We start from the raw sequence: 16,225 nt of genomic DNA on the forward strand, positions 1-16,225 counted from the left end.
TGGGTATGTCTTTATTAGTAGCGTGAGAACAGACTAATATAGCATGCTTTGCTAGCTGATTTACTTCTTATGAACTTCTCCTACTTACTACTCCTTATATCTCTCATGTTGCAATAACCTTAACTCTGTAACTCTTGTGCCATATCCTTCAAGTGAGGCACCACATGACTGCTTAACTCTGATAGAACTCGGGACAATCTCCAAGACAGCCTCCTAGGAAATGCTTAGTTGTCCTGGTTTACGGATGGCTCATATTTACAAAATGAATGTGGCAAGTATCATGCAGGCTCTTTAACCACTAATGCTTTTGAGGTGGTGAAAGCAGCTTTTTTGTCTTTAGCCTCTTCAGCCCAGCAGGCAGAGCTAATTGCCCCCACTCAAGGCTGTTTCCTTGCTGAGAAAGACTGTTAATGATTACACAGAGAGTTGGTAGTCCTTAGGAATTGCTCATGACTTTGGAATGTTATGAAAATAAAGAGGTTTCCTTACTTCCAATGAAGACAAAATAAAGAATTGGATTGTATATAATAGAATTATTAGATGTAATACAGCTATCCACCCTCTAGCCATTATCAAATTTTTAGGCCATTCTAAACCAGATGCTATGGGAATCAGAGGAAATTACCTGACTAATAACACAACAAAGAATGGTGCCCTTAAAGATCCTTCTGATCAAATCTTTGTCATGACCCAACTAGAAAGATTCCTAAGAGATGAATTTAAAATAATTACTAAAGATGCACAGAATTGGGCAACAGAGGTCAAAAACAGAAAATAAAACAAAAATCCCAAATTGGAAAAATAACAGCTGCTGGTTTCATGATAAAGAGAAATTCTGGTTTTAGCCAAAAACAACAACAACAACAAAAGCTTTCTTCCAGACACCGTGAAATGTTTTTTTTATTAAATACTGTACCTATTTAAGTCATTAGACTACAGAAAAGATTATTAGTTTTATGCAAAAATACTGATAGGGCGACGTCAACATCGTAGTTGAAAATGTTTATTTATCCTGTCCCCCCTCATCCTAAATTCAATGAAGAAAGTGTGTATAGCCCCAGGCAAGTGTGTACAGCTCCTGGCCATTTTAACCACCTTAATGGGCAATTCGAGAATTAGCAGGTGGACTTTGTTCAGCGACCTCCCTCATATTAACAAAATTATATTTTAGTTTTGATCTATATGTTTTCCCATTGGGTTGAAACCTTTCCCTGAAGATAAGCCAGCACTTCTGGAATGGCTAACACCCTATTATTAAAAAAAACAAAACAAAACAAAACAAAAAAAAACTCTACCTGCAGTATTACCCCTTAAGCTCCACAGTCACTGAGAAACTAATTTTACCAGTCAAGTTATCAAACAAGAGTGTGGTTTCTGGCCAATCTTAGAGAACTTTCATTGTGTTAATTATCCTCAGTCCTCTAGACTAGCTGAACGTAACAATAGCACTCTTAAGAATCAGTTTGAAAAGTTTATGGGAATGTTACACCTGCCATGGCCAAAAGCCCTACATACAGTGAATTTGAATTTGGATACTACTTCCTTTGATTACATAAGCTCTCACTAATTTAGATAGTTACTGCACTCCCTGTGCATCTGTCCCCAACTTCTTTTGACCCCAAATTAATAGAAGGTAAAATGCTTTAAAATTGTAAAGTTATAATTAAGACTACAGATAAAAATCATACTCTGGTAGAACAGTCTTTCCAAAGTGTAATCCCAGGGGACAAAGAACTAGAACATTATAACCTACGATCATGGTATTTTGTCTACTGGAAAAGACTCCCTCCAACTTCACTGCAAAGGCTCACTATCACATTTGTTAAAAAAAAATCTTCACTGCTAAGCTTAAAGAAACTGATTCCTGGATACATGTATCTCATCTAAAGAAACTATCAACAAATTAAACAAATTAAAATTAGAAATTGTCTTAAAATATCTAGAATTTGAAGTAGACAACATCTGAATTGATGGTTTTTTCTCCAAGATACCTGGGCCAGACCTGTATACCCTTTTCTCCCTTCTAATTCTTAACTTTATTTTCTCCCTGGGAAGAGGATGTCCTCATCTGGATTTCTCAGTCTGTAGTCCCAGGGGAAACCTCCTTGGGTCCCCCTAACACATGTGAAAAGAAAAAAATATGTATATGGACCAACTGCAAAATAAAGGGCTAACAGCAATATTTAGTAATGTAGCTGACTCCGGGTTTAATTCTACCATGTACAGAAAATTCATAGGTGGAAGAATTTCCTGTACTACCATCATATACATTTAACTTTTATGGGTGAGATACCTCAATATGGGGCTCCAGATGTTTAGACATTTGGATAGCAGAAGGCTAATGTGGGTTGGAATATCTGATTGCTCTTTTGTCAGTACATAATAGTTCTAAAAATTATCACTTGGATAATCATTGGACTAGACACTCTTACTACATCAGAGTTAACCATGAGTTATGAGCAAGGTTTGGTGAGCTTCCCTGGTTCTAAATACACTGTGCAAATTGTCATGCATCAATCCCAGAGAGTAATGTGTCCTAATGACAATAAAAACTATGCCTGGAATCTTTCCAGATTCTGCCCTATGCATCTTCCTTTTGCTAGTTTTAATGTATATTGTCCCTGTAACAAACCATGACAATTAATATAACAGCTTTCAGAGAGTACTGTGAGTACGTCCAGATAATTGCCATACTTAAGAGGATTTGGGGAACCCCCTGCACTTACAGTTGGTTTCCCAAGTAAGGATAGTTGTGAAGGATTATGCCTCCAGATTTTGCAGTTTGGCTACATTGGGGCACTCCTCTTTAATAAACCTCTTTTCATTTCACATTCAGGACACCACACTTCAATAGTTTTCCTCCTACTTCACTGATCACTCCATCATAGCCTCCTGTCAGGTTTTCTTCTCCTTTGTATTATATTTTAATATTGTGGTGTTCAAGGGCTAATTCCTTTATTCCCCTTTTCTTTTTCCTATCTATTATCTATCTATCTATCTATCTATCTATCTATCTATCTATCTATCGATCTATCTCTCTCTCTCCAGTTTGTCCTCTCTCCTGAAATTCAAATTAGCATATCCAGTGGTTTAATTAACCCAGCCACCTAGACATCTAACAGATTTTTAAAACCTAACATATCCATATGAGCATTATCTCTTGCTTCTCATTTATACTAGTTGGGACTCAGAAAATGCTACCCTAAAGTATTTTAAGCCAAGGAAGATGAGGAGGGCCTCACAAGCAAGAAGGTTTATTCACTTATACCCACCTTTCTGAATAAGAACTGGCCGCAAGGAAATTCTCTGACCTATCTTGTCTAAAAGTAGGTAATAAGACCCTCATTCCAGAGAGGTCATGCCTTATACTTGGGGAAAGAAATATTACACAGAGAGACCAAAAAGTATCTGAATATAAAGGCCTTCCTGAGCTTCCCCACTCAGCCTACTACTAGTAAATTATACATTTTGTCAGTCACATTTCTACATGACTGCACTAGTTTGTTTTCATGCTATTATAAAGAAACTGCCTGAGACTGGGTAATTTATAAAGAAAGAGGTTTAACTGACTTACCTTTCCCCATAGCTGGGAAGGCCTCAGGAAACAATCATGGCGGAAGGGAAAGGGGAAGCAAGGCACCTCTTACATGGTGGAAGGAGAGAGAAAGCAAGAAAGGGGAAGCACCAGACACTTATTAAACAACCAGATCTTGTGAGAACCCACAGCAAGGGGAAAATCCATTCCCATGATGCAATCAGTTCCCACCAGGACCCTCCATCTACACATGGGGATTACAATTTGAAATGAGATTTGTGTGGGGGTACAGAGCCAAACCATATCAATGACTGTTTATTATTCATGGAATTTAAGCATAAAATAATTTTCTCAGGATTTTCACTTCTAAAGTCTTCCATGTCACATAAAACTTTAGTTAAATAAATTTATTATTTTCTCTTATTAACCTGTTTTTTTTGTTACAGTAATTTTGGCCATGAGTTTTATGATGGGGGAACAGAAGGTATAACCCCTTTCCACTCCTACTTATCCCAGTGCCCAAATGGTTATTCATGATCTTCTTCATCTAAGTGAAACACAAGTTAATCTTTAAGTTACTCAGGCCACAAGTTTTGAGGTTACACTCATATTTTCTCATTTTTTTTAAATGTGAAAACTGTGACCTCTACTATCAAAGTATATTTAGAGCCTGATGGTTTGCACAACTTTCAGTGCTACCAACTTATCCTCTCTTTCCTAGATTACTGTAGAACTTTAACTGGTGCCACTGCTGCTTTTCTTGACTGCGTGTAACCTAATCTCTAGATCGCAGCCAGGAGGATTCTTTTGAAAGACAAATTGGATCCTGCCCTTTCTGTACTCAAAACCCACTGGTGGTCTCTCATTTCACTTAGGGAAAATCAAAGTCCTTGCAAAGACCAACAAGCACCTATATAATATGCCTTATTATTTGCTTTCAAATCTCATCAGCTACTCATACTGACACAGTCATACTGTCTTCCTTGTTGTAAGGCTCAGTGAACAGGATAGATCTACTTCACCTTTGCTCCTTTGCATTGACAGGGACAGTCTTCTCCCTGATGTTCAGAAAACTAATTTCATTTGTCTGCTTAAAGTCATTCTTCAAATGTCAACTTTTTATAAATATATAATCTTTTCAAACTTTTTTAAAAAATTCATTATTAGGAGCATTATCTCCCAATGCTCCTAATATCTCTCATCAATAATTATACTTTCTACATTTTTTCCAAAGCACTCACCACCTACCACAATATTATGTAACTTACTTATATTTATAGTTTACTGTCTGTGTCTCCTTGTCCAGTTAGCTTTTGATCAATTCCATGCATAAACATAACCAAAGTCAATAAACTTACCTTGTTGGTGGGCAGAAGAGGGAACATAACATACTTTCTCATCCATTGCTGGGTTTATAGATGAGGCCCCTATAGTAAAAGAATGACAAGAGTAAAGCATATAATTTTATTGAATATAACATTTTTAATACATAAGTGCCTTAAGAAAAAAAGACCCAAAGAAACAGAAAAAATATATATTTTTATGCTAAGTTTAATGAATGGTTGTGGAAAAATATGATTGAAAGACAAAAATGGTTTGATTAAATGACAATGAAGTGGAAATATTTATCCTCTGGTAATAAACAGGGAACTTAATAACGCCTGTTGGATCATATTATTCTTGGCATATTTGCATCTTTTATCCAGAACAGAAAAAGTATATTACTTTTCTCCAAAAATAGGAAAAACACCTCTAAAATGAAGGTCTTATGACCTACTTTAGAGGAAAGTCAGCTACGTTTTAAGGCCTACTTCAGCAGAAAAGGATCAAGGGGAAGGTGAGAGTGATATTTCTGCTTCTGCTGTTTTCTCAAATGCCAAGATACCATATTTAGAGGTGGTGTGTTTTGAACCCCACCCTTGTAATGTCACAAGCAGGAAAATTCAGTCTATTACTTCCTGTTCTCTATCTTAGAACACCTGTTTCTACCATCTCAGTGAAAATTTGAATGGGAAGGAAACACTACTTAACTATCCAATTTCTGACATCAGGTTTTGGCTTTTTTTCCTTTCCTTTTTCTTTGACAATCCTGTAAGTTTTCAAATTATAAAATCAAAACAAACAAACAAACAAAAAACTGCACTGCAAGATACAGGTAAAGATTACCTTCTTTAGAAAAATCTGAATTCATTTTCATATATTTCTGCACATTGATATATCCTTGCCTAATTTTATCTTTCTCTTATGGGAATTTGCTTTAAAAAAATAAAAAGAAGAAAATAGCAAATTTCAACATTTTTCTTTTTTTCTAGCATTTGCATTAGTGTTCAATCTTTGTTTGCATTTGATTTGGCCTGCTGGGCTAACAGATATGATAATATTTGCTACAATTACATCAACATTTGTGGTTTCTTCCCTTTCCAATATATGTATACAAGGATTGCATATCTCTCCCATTGCCTCCCGACAACCTGTAGCAGTTAAGCACAATCATGTAGTTCTCTGTTTTTAATAAAAGTTATGTATTTTATTTAAGCAACCTGTGGGTGGGAAATCTTGGAGTAGTTTCCATTTCTCCTTTTCTGCACTGAATTAAGATATGATTGCCCAAGATCTATGTAGTGTGGAATGTGGACAGCAAACTGCTTAGGCTCACATGTAAACTTTGACTGACAATAAATAAATAAATAAATAAATAAATAAATAACACCTTTTATTGTATTGAACCACTGAGATTTTGGATTTTTGTTCCTGTAACATAACTTAACCTATTTAGATTTGATCAGATGTAACACAAGGTACTTATTTCAATTACTGTGCTAGCTATGATTATGTTCTATCACATGTGAAAAAAACCACCAGGCAATAATAAATCAAAAAAGATAGAAACTCTAAAAAGATAGAAATAATAACTCTGAAAAGATAGATAAGTGATACCTAGAAGGTAGCCAAAATCTTGTGTTAAGGTTTTATGGTATAGATATATAGGCTTTTTCAATATTCTCTGGCTCTATTATCTTTATTACTAGAATGTCTTCTGTAAGCCCAAGTATAGAATGACAGTAAGTATTGGTTTTCCCAGGACATTTCCATTTTATACCTATTGCTTTGTGTTAATAATTTTTTTAAAAAATTTCCTTTCCCTCTCTAATGGGTTCCAGACTGATTGATAAATTATATGATCATTCCTGACAAAAATTTTCCCTTTGTTCAAACTCTAGTCAGGCTTCTCTGACAGTTTTCTCAAGTCTTGAATTTTAGGCTGCTGTGACCACCTCTGCATTGTCTAATTTTAGCAAAAATCCTGCTAAGCCGGTTTATCCAGAAGGCCCCATCTTTCATATTTGATACCTTAAATATCTGAATGGGCTCTTTATCCTCCACTATTCTCCAGATGATGTCTAATCACTCTACTCTACCTTTAGCAAGAATCCTGTTAAGTCAGTTTAGACAAAAGCCCCATTACCTTTGATGTCTTTTCTTGGTAATGTTTTATCTGCTGACCACCAATTTGAACCTTAGCTACAAATTTCCACTCTTAAATTCAGAATTTAGCCCAATCTTTCTCTCCTACTAAAAACCTCGTGCTAGTAGTCCCTCCTTGTTCAAGTATGACTTTTTACATGTGTCATAAATAACTTTTTAGATTTAACACTCCATCCATGATAGAAGGTTAAACTTCTATTGTCACTTCTGAATTCAGGTAGAATTCAGTAGTTTAGGAGGATGGGAGGGGCCTGAATTCTGCTAAGACATAGGTGAAGTTAAAAATTACCAGCCATTATTCCAGAGGTCGCAAGATTTGCAGCTTCCCTAATTCACTATTGTAGAAACTAAAATTGTCCTTGTGAGATGTCTTTTCTGGAGTTTGCATTTATAACGACCAACTGGCTCTACTTGGACCCTTAACTCTGGGCTCAACAGGTCCTGTGACGCTACCCCAAAGGCAACCCATGAAGACCATTTTCCACACCCCTATGATCGCATCCCCAGCCAAACAGTAACACCCATTCCCCTAGCCCCCTGCCCACCCAAGTATTCTTGAAAAACCCCAGCCTCTGAATTTTCAGGGAGATTGATTTAAGTAATAACTCCGTCTCCCATGTGGCATGGCTGGTCTCATATCAATTAGATTCTTCATTGCAATGCCACGGTCTCAGTGAATTGGTTTTGACTGTGCAGTGGCTAGGAAGAATGCATTAGGCAACTACAAAATCTTTCCTTAAACTATGTGTTTCTATTTAAAAAAAAATAGTCTTAGTATCACATTTTCAAATCTTTGAACTAGTTAACAATTGCTGTAGTTTAAGAGTAGGAGGCAGATCTTGTAATAAATAATTTGAAGTATTTACAGACAAGTTTTGTATTCAGATAGACTACATGCTGTCATTTTTTTTTTTTTTTTTTGCTCTGCCCTGTGTGACTTCCTCTTAAAGTGTCTTTATCGTATATCACCTCTCTAAGACTTGACTTTCCTTCGTGATTGAAAAAGAATTATTAATTAGGCCATGAAAAGATAAAAGGGTTATAAAAGATAAAAGGTATATAAAGAATCTAGCACAGGACATATCTTTAATAAATATTTGCCATGATTATTATTATATCAGTGACCTAGATGCCGATCATTATAATTTATGCAAATTATATTAGAAAACATTCATAAACTCTTGAATATTATCTGCAAACTCACTGAAATAGCTTTGTCCTACTAAGCAGACATATGAGGGCACTCACTTATGCAAGCAATGGCAATTAACCAAGCATTCCAATTCTATTATAGAGTCCTACATCCTTCATCAGAAGTACTGGAGGAGGATATGCTCTCTTGATTTCTAAAAAAAGGCATTCATCCTATGCTTACTTCAGAAGATTGATTGGGTGTGGATGCTTCATTTCCCTTAGAGGAGATCAAATTAACAATTAACTCATTCATAGGTAGAAGCAGCCTGAGCTTAAAGGAGTTTTATAAAGTCTTACCTGGTGAAAAATTACTAATTGCCATAATAATACACAAAGTTAAATAAAGGATTTCCATGAATTCAGAAAAGCATAATTATAAGTATGTATTTTTAACAGAAATTAGAAAAGGCTTGCAGTTTTATAAGTGTTAAAATTGTTTTGAAAGTACATTGGTTTCTACAGTATAATTGTAATATAGAATTATATATATATTAAAAATGTCATTTTAGCTTATTAGTGTTGAAAGAAATCACAGCTTTTATTGCTATGTGATAAGAAAATTACATTGTAAGTTTGACTGTCAGTCAAAACAAATTTCAAGTTGAAAAACAAGAGAAAGAGAAAAGCAAAAAGAAAGAGAAAGAAAGCAAGCTTCTAAAGTTGACAAGAACAATGAGTGAATTACTCTTCAGTGAAATTTGAAGATAAAACTATCTGCAGCTAATTATTGATACTTAAATTATAACACAGGGTTAACTTTAAATTGTAATTTTGGTTACATCACAGATCACATAATTTGCTATGCATTTACAAGATAAAATGATTCTTTCCATTTAAAATACTCAAGTTGTCATTTGTGTTAACTTCATTAATTTTTTATTCCTCATAAGCATCCTGTATTGATTGTCCCCTTTACATGTTTAGATTTATTTCTCCTAATCCTCACTAGGTGAAATCTGTTCAATTAAATTTCTAACCCCATTTCTCTGCCAAGAGATTTCCCTCATTCTCTCACATAATTGGCATATTTTTCTCTCTGAGTGGTAAATCATTCTATATCCTTTCTCTCGTCTTAGTATTTTTATTTTGGGATTAATTATAGTATTCTAATGATGCTTCCCTAATTTCTTAAGCCTTCAAAGTATTTGACATGATATAAAGCTGTACAACCAAATATCTTACTGCTGGCCTCTGCGATATCTATTTCTCTAGGCTGAATAATGCTCTCAGTGGGATAAAGAGGTGAGCATTGAAGTAGGTCAGGGATTTCCTTACTAATAGTATCACCACTCTATTGCTTCACTATAGAAAATAACAAGAGCATGTTTTATCTGATTGTGAAGTCTTTGGTGTCTTTGCTACACTTTTAAGACTGCAGGCCACAGTGGAATAGGTTGAATTAATCTCTTTAGGTTTAAGCTTATTTATCAAAAGGGAAGAAGGTTGTATGCTAAAGTCTTAGGTCAAGACCTCTGCTTTCACCACTATCTTCTATCTTCATACAACTGAGATGTGACTTAATAACATCTTTACACATTGAATAATGCTTTGCTCTGCCTTATGATGGCAGAGCACAGCAAGACATTGTGTAAATGTTGAAAGATATAATATCATTAATCCCGGTATAAATCCAGCAGCAAGAGAGTAGAAAGATATAAGTATATGGAGAATTTGCTGAAAAATAAGATAAGTATAATTTGTTCAGTTTTTATAATAAAGATACACACATCTATTTTGTATATATGTATATAATGAATATATGTATTGAAAATACATATACATTTAGATTTTAAGTAGAGTCATCATTCAGAACTTTTTTTTTTTTTTGAAATGGAGTTTTGCTCTTGTTGCCCCGGGTGGAGTGCAGTGGTGCCATCTTGGCTCACTGCAACCTCTGCCTCCTGGGTTCAAGCGATGCTCCTGCCTCAGCCTCCCGAGTAGCTGGGATTACAGGCATGTGCCACCACGTGCAACTAATTTTATATTTTTAGTAGAGAGGGGGTTTCTCCATGTTGGCCAGGTGGGTCTTAAATTCCTGACTTCAGGTGATCTGCCCGCCTCAGCCTCCCAAAGCGCTGGGATTCCAGCCGTGAGCTACAGCACTCGGCACGTAATTCAGAACTCTTAGATATAATATACTGTCTAACCTAAATCCTTATTTGATAAATTATTAAATACTGTTAAATTGTATGTTACTTCTCAGATCCTTGAGTGAATTTCCATTTGTTCTCTTGGGTAGTTCGGTTCAGATTTCCTAAGTCTAGGCAGTGGAAATGAATGGCATATTTGTCAGAGATCTGGTTGTTAATGATAACAAAAGTTGTGGTTGTGGCCTCAGACAAATTTGCAAAATTATCAAGTTTTATTGTTGTAAAACTACTGCCTGTTAAGATTCTCTCAAGAAAGGACACCCCCTCTCCTTTGTCCCCAAGGCCAACCCCAAATCATGGATTTCTCTCTGTTATTTCCTACCCTCTCTCCATCTGTGACTTTCTGAAACCGTTTATTTTAAACTCACTGAAGGTAGTTTCTATATGTAAAAGTAACAAATAAAAGATAATCCCTGCCTTAAAAAAACTGAGACTAATGTTTATGTTCAACAAGAACAATATCTTATCAATTTTTAAGCATAAAATGCTTTTGGGCACTAGAAAAGTAAATAATCAGATTGGTTAAAATGATGTGTAAGAATCAGAAATTATTCACAGAAAGATTGTCGGTTACAAGGATTATTTGGAATCAAGGATGAAGTTTGTTAATATGCAGCTTTTTGGGCCCAGAAAAGGGGGATAGGTAGAATCCCTTAATCAGCATGTTTAACAAGTAATACAGAGATTAATAATAATAATAACTAACAACATTGAATGCTTATTAAGAAAGAATGGTACACTGGTTAATCTGATTGTCACCATTTCATAGACCCAGATTTAAGCTCTTTCATATTCATTGGGCAGGTATGTTAGCTATGGGAGAAAAGAACCACCAGCTAGAGATACCAGGCAGAACTTCCGGAAAGGTATTGCACCAGTAGACTGTTGTTAGAATAATACTAAATGGCAGCCACCCCTAATCTCAGTCATTTACAACAGCAATGGTTTATTCTCCTATATGTAGATTGGTTTCATCTGGCCAGCTCTGTTGGACTGCAGTGGCTGGAGCTCCACAGGACTTTATTTTAGGGGCAAGTCTGAAAGGACAGCACTACTTGGGGGAAGCTCTAAGTTTTTATAGCAATTGTCAGAGGCTCAAAAGATAAAGGTAACTATACCTTCCTGACAGGTAAGCTGCCATCATATTGACCAAGGCACTTGAAATGGCCAAGGTCAGTATTAGTAGAGTGGTGTATATGTCAAATTCAGTCAGGAGACAGAATACAACCAGTTATTCAAAAATAATTTAATTAAAAGCTTGCTAATGAGGCATGAAGATGTTAACTAGATAATAGAAATTTACCACCCTTCTGCCTAAAGGAACAAAGAGAGGCGTTTCAAATAATCAAAATGTATAAATGTAGATATATGGCTTAATTATGGACTAAATTGTGACCTTTCAAAATTTATGGGTTGAATGCCAACACTCTAATGTAACTGTATTTGGAGATAGAAGCTTTAAGGAGGTAATTAAGATTAAATGAGGTCATAAGGGTGAGGCTTAAATTCAATAGGACTGTGTCCTTATTAGGAAAAAAAGAGACATAAAAAGTGTATGCACACAGAGAAAAGACCATGTGAGGACACAGTAGAAGGTAGTCACCAGCAAGTCAGGAAGAGAGGACCCACCAGAAACCAACCCTGCCATAACCTTGATCTTGGATTCCAACTTCCATAACTGTGAGCAAATATATTTCAGTTAAGCCACCGAGTCTTTGACATTTTGTAATGGCCAACTGAGCTATGGGATATAGGCCCTGTGGAGCTGAAATCTAAACTTCAAAGGTGGAGGCCTTATATGAATTCTGAGGAGCAGTTCCTCGGGCATGGACACAATTTTTTAAGATGGATAAAAATCATGATAATACGAAAAACAGTTCAATATTTAATAAGGTCATGTCAAAATTATTCTGTAAAATTGATTTTTTGAGGTTATGTTAGCTGTACTTCTGTTGAAAGCAGGAGTCTCTTCAAAAATTACATTCAACAATAATTTAATTTTAAAAATACATACACATTTTGTTTTATCCAAACAAACTAAATTGATTGACATAAAAAGCTAGAAAATAAAATAATACAGAAAAAAATAAAACATAAAAATATTAAAATTTGTAAGATTATGTTTTATGTAGGGATACCTCATGTTCAAATATTATTAATTTTAAACATAACAATTAGATATGTATTTTTATTTTTGAAAATAATATTGCTTTCTATTTTATTTTTATGATATATAATATTTGTACACATGTATGGGGTACATGTGATATATTGCTATATTGCTACATGGATAGAATGTATAATAACTGCATTTATGGAATCCATCACTTCAATTATTTACAATTTTTACAAATTGGGAACATTTCAAGTCCTCACTTCTAGCTATTTTGGAATATCCAATATATTGTTGTTAACTTTAGTCATCCTATTCCACTATAGAACATCATTTTATATAACTGTATGTTTGTACCCCCTTAACCAATCCTTGTTCATCCCTCTTCTCCAAACACACAGCCTTTCTACCCTCTTGGATCAATCATTCTACTCTCTACCACCATGAAATCAAATTTTTAACTCCCACATATGAGTCAGAACATGCAATATTTGTCTTTCTGTGCTTGCCTTACCATAAATCCCCTTACTTTTGTACATGTTGCTGAAAATGACATGATTTCATTATTTTTAGGGCCAAGTAGTATTCCACTGTGTATATATGCCCCGTTTTCTTTATTCATCAGTCCACTGGGCACTTAAGTCAATTCTGAATCTTTGCTATTGTAAATAGTGCTACAATAGATGGGGTGCAGGCTTCTTTTTAATATACAGAGATATATCTTCCTTTTAAAGACAAATTATAACAAAACAGAGATGCAAATTAAATGGAACAGAAAGCGAAAAGTTGCAAACAACTCAAGCAAAGGGTTTTACTGGTAACAAATGCATCCAGCCTAAATAGTAATAAGACCAAATTGGAAGATTGAAAGGAAGCCCTCAGAACACTGACTGTTCTCTGCTGGTGGAATTCTACCAGTGAATTGGTAAGCCACTAAAATAACCAAGATTCTGCAATAGAAGTCACACAAATAGTGTTAAATATAATGAAAACAATTGTAAATTTTTGAATAGTTGTAAAAATATGGTTTTAAAATTATCATTATAAAAAATTTACAATCACCAGCATCTACAAAAAACTATAGCTTACATTTGGGAGTCTCAGGAAAGCTTTATTCTATGTGTCCCAGGGTATAGAGTAAATGATTCAGAGAATTGTAAATCATCATGTTAACTGGAGTGAACTACAAAGAGTTTAAATATTTTACAGAAAATCATTTACAGAAACAAGTTCAGATTACATTAGACAATCCTGCCTATAAAAGTCCTTTCCTAACCAAATATTTACTCTCAGGGTATGTCCTCGTCATCCAGCCACTGGCACATCAATGGTTCTTCTCTTGATTCTCCCTCCCTTCTCTTTGTTACTTTCATCTCTCACTCCCATTGAGAAACAGAACAAATTTGCCGATTTTTCTCTTACAAAGCCTTTGCATGATCACTTTTGTTACTTTGTTTCCTGACTACATCCAAATCTCATATTAAGTAAATTATCATAAAATATTTTACAACAAAGACAATTTCCTTACTTAAAAGAAATTATGATAGTAGGAAGTGGTATGCTGAAACCGGCTCACACAGATTTTGTGGCTGTCTTCCCAACTCTATATTCAGTGATGCCACTTTGGCAGCTTTAAAGCAGTGCCTGTGTAAAGAGAAGGAGGGGTAGAGGGAACATTTAGATAATTGAAATGAGTAAATTGGGGCTTCTTCTTTTCCCTGGAGGAGTCAATTGTTTTAACATTTCTCAGTGCAGCACTAGAATCAATTGTTTTAACATTTCTCAGTGCAGCACTAAAGCCATTTGTTGTTAGGAAATATTAACAATGATGACAGTATTAGCTAACATTTGAAGTTTATTTGGACTGATATTCTAAACATTTTTATACCTTAAGCCAATTAGTAACAAAAATAATCATATAGAGTAGGTAGTAAAATTTCCCATATTATGAGATGGTTATACTGAGGTCAGAGATATTGGAGCTCATTCAAGGTAATCCTTCTAGTAAGTGCTAATACAGCAGTGTAAAAACTGCCTTGGTCGGGCATGGTGGCTCACGCCTGTAATACCAGCACTTTGGGAGGCTGAGGCAGATGGATCATGAGGTCAGGAGATGGAGATCATCCTGGCTAACACAGTGAAACCCCATCTCTACTAAAAATACAAAAAAATTAGCCAGGTGTGGTAGCGGGTGCCTGTAGTCCCAGCTACCGGGGAGGCTGAGGCAGGAAAATGGCATGAACCCAGGAGGCGGAGGTTGCAGTGAGCGGAGATTGCACCACTGCACTCCAGCCTGGGCAACAGAGCCAGACTCCATCGCCAAAAAATAAAAATAAAAATAAAAAATAAAATGAAAAAAGAACAAAACAAAACCTTGCCTCTGCTTTACTCAGATTCTGAACATGAGCTTAGAATATTAGAAAGGAATGTCTGGGAGTCATGAGACCTGAGAATAATTCCCTGTGTTCCATATTAGCTCTTTGTCCTTGGACAATTTGTTTTCTTCAATCTGAAATGAAGTCTTCTCAACTAAAACTATAGATAAAAAGAACTATCTTACAGGATTGTTTGGTGACTATTTCAATGAAGTTAAAAAGTTTTTCATTAGTCTAAAACAAATAATGCATTTGTAATATTTAGTTAATAAATAAACTTTTTTTTTTTTTTTTTTTTGAGTCAGAGTCTTGCTCTGTTACCCAGGCTGGAGTGCAATGGTGCAATCTCGGCTCGCTGCAACCTCCGCCTCCCAGATTCAAACGATTCTCCTGCCTCAGCCTCCTGACTGAGTTAGGATTACAGGTGTTCACCACCACACCCGGCTAATTTTCCTATTTTTTTTTTTTTTTTTTAATAGAGATGGGGTTTCACCATGCTTGTTCAGGCTGGTCTCGAACTCCTGACCTCGTGATTCACCCGCCTCGGCCTCCCGAAGTCCTGGGATTACCAGCGTGAGTCACTGCACCCAGCCTCTTCATTTTCTTTTATTTGTTATTCCTGGTTATATCACCTGAGTTCTCCTTATATAAAAATATGTGATGATTTTGGACACAAGAGAAACAGAATTTTCTTATTTTTCAAAGATTTTTATATTTGCAGTGGGCTTTAGCTCCTCAAATATATGACTACAGTGACCATGTTTTCCTAAATAGCCTCTTTTTAAAAAGAAAATGTGGTTGTTTTAAAAAGAAAATATGGTTCTTTTTAAATTTTATTTTAAGTTCAGGTGTACAAATGCAGATTTTTTACATAGGTGAACTTGTGTCATGGGGGTTTGTTGTACAGATTATTTCATAACCCAGGTATTAAGCCTAGTAGCGCCCAGTATTTTTCCCAATCCCTTACTCCACCCCAGCTCCATCCACACGAAAAGGCCCCAGTGTGTGCTGTGCCCCTCTTCATGTCATGTGTTCTCATCATTTATCTCCCACTTATAAGTGAGAACATGCGATGTTTGGTTTTCTGTTCCTGTGTTAATTTGCTAAGGTTAATGGCCTGCAGCTCCATCCATTTCCCTGAAAAGGGCATGATCTCGTTCTTTTTGAATTTTAATTTAATTTTAAATTCCAGGGTGTGCAGGTTTGTTACATAAGTAAACGTGTGCCATGGTGGTTTGCTGTACCGCTCAACCCATCACCTACATATTAAGCCCAGCATGCATTAGCTGTTTTTTCCTGATGCTCTCCCTCACCCCACCCCCCCCAACAAGCCCCAGTGTGTGTTGTTCCCCTCCCTGTATCTATGCGTTGA

Source organism: Macaca fascicularis, chromosome 5, assembly GCF_037993035.2.
Source record: "Macaca fascicularis isolate 582-1 chromosome 5, T2T-MFA8v1.1".
Classification (NCBI taxonomy): Eukaryota; Metazoa; Chordata; class Mammalia; order Primates; family Cercopithecidae; genus Macaca; species Macaca fascicularis.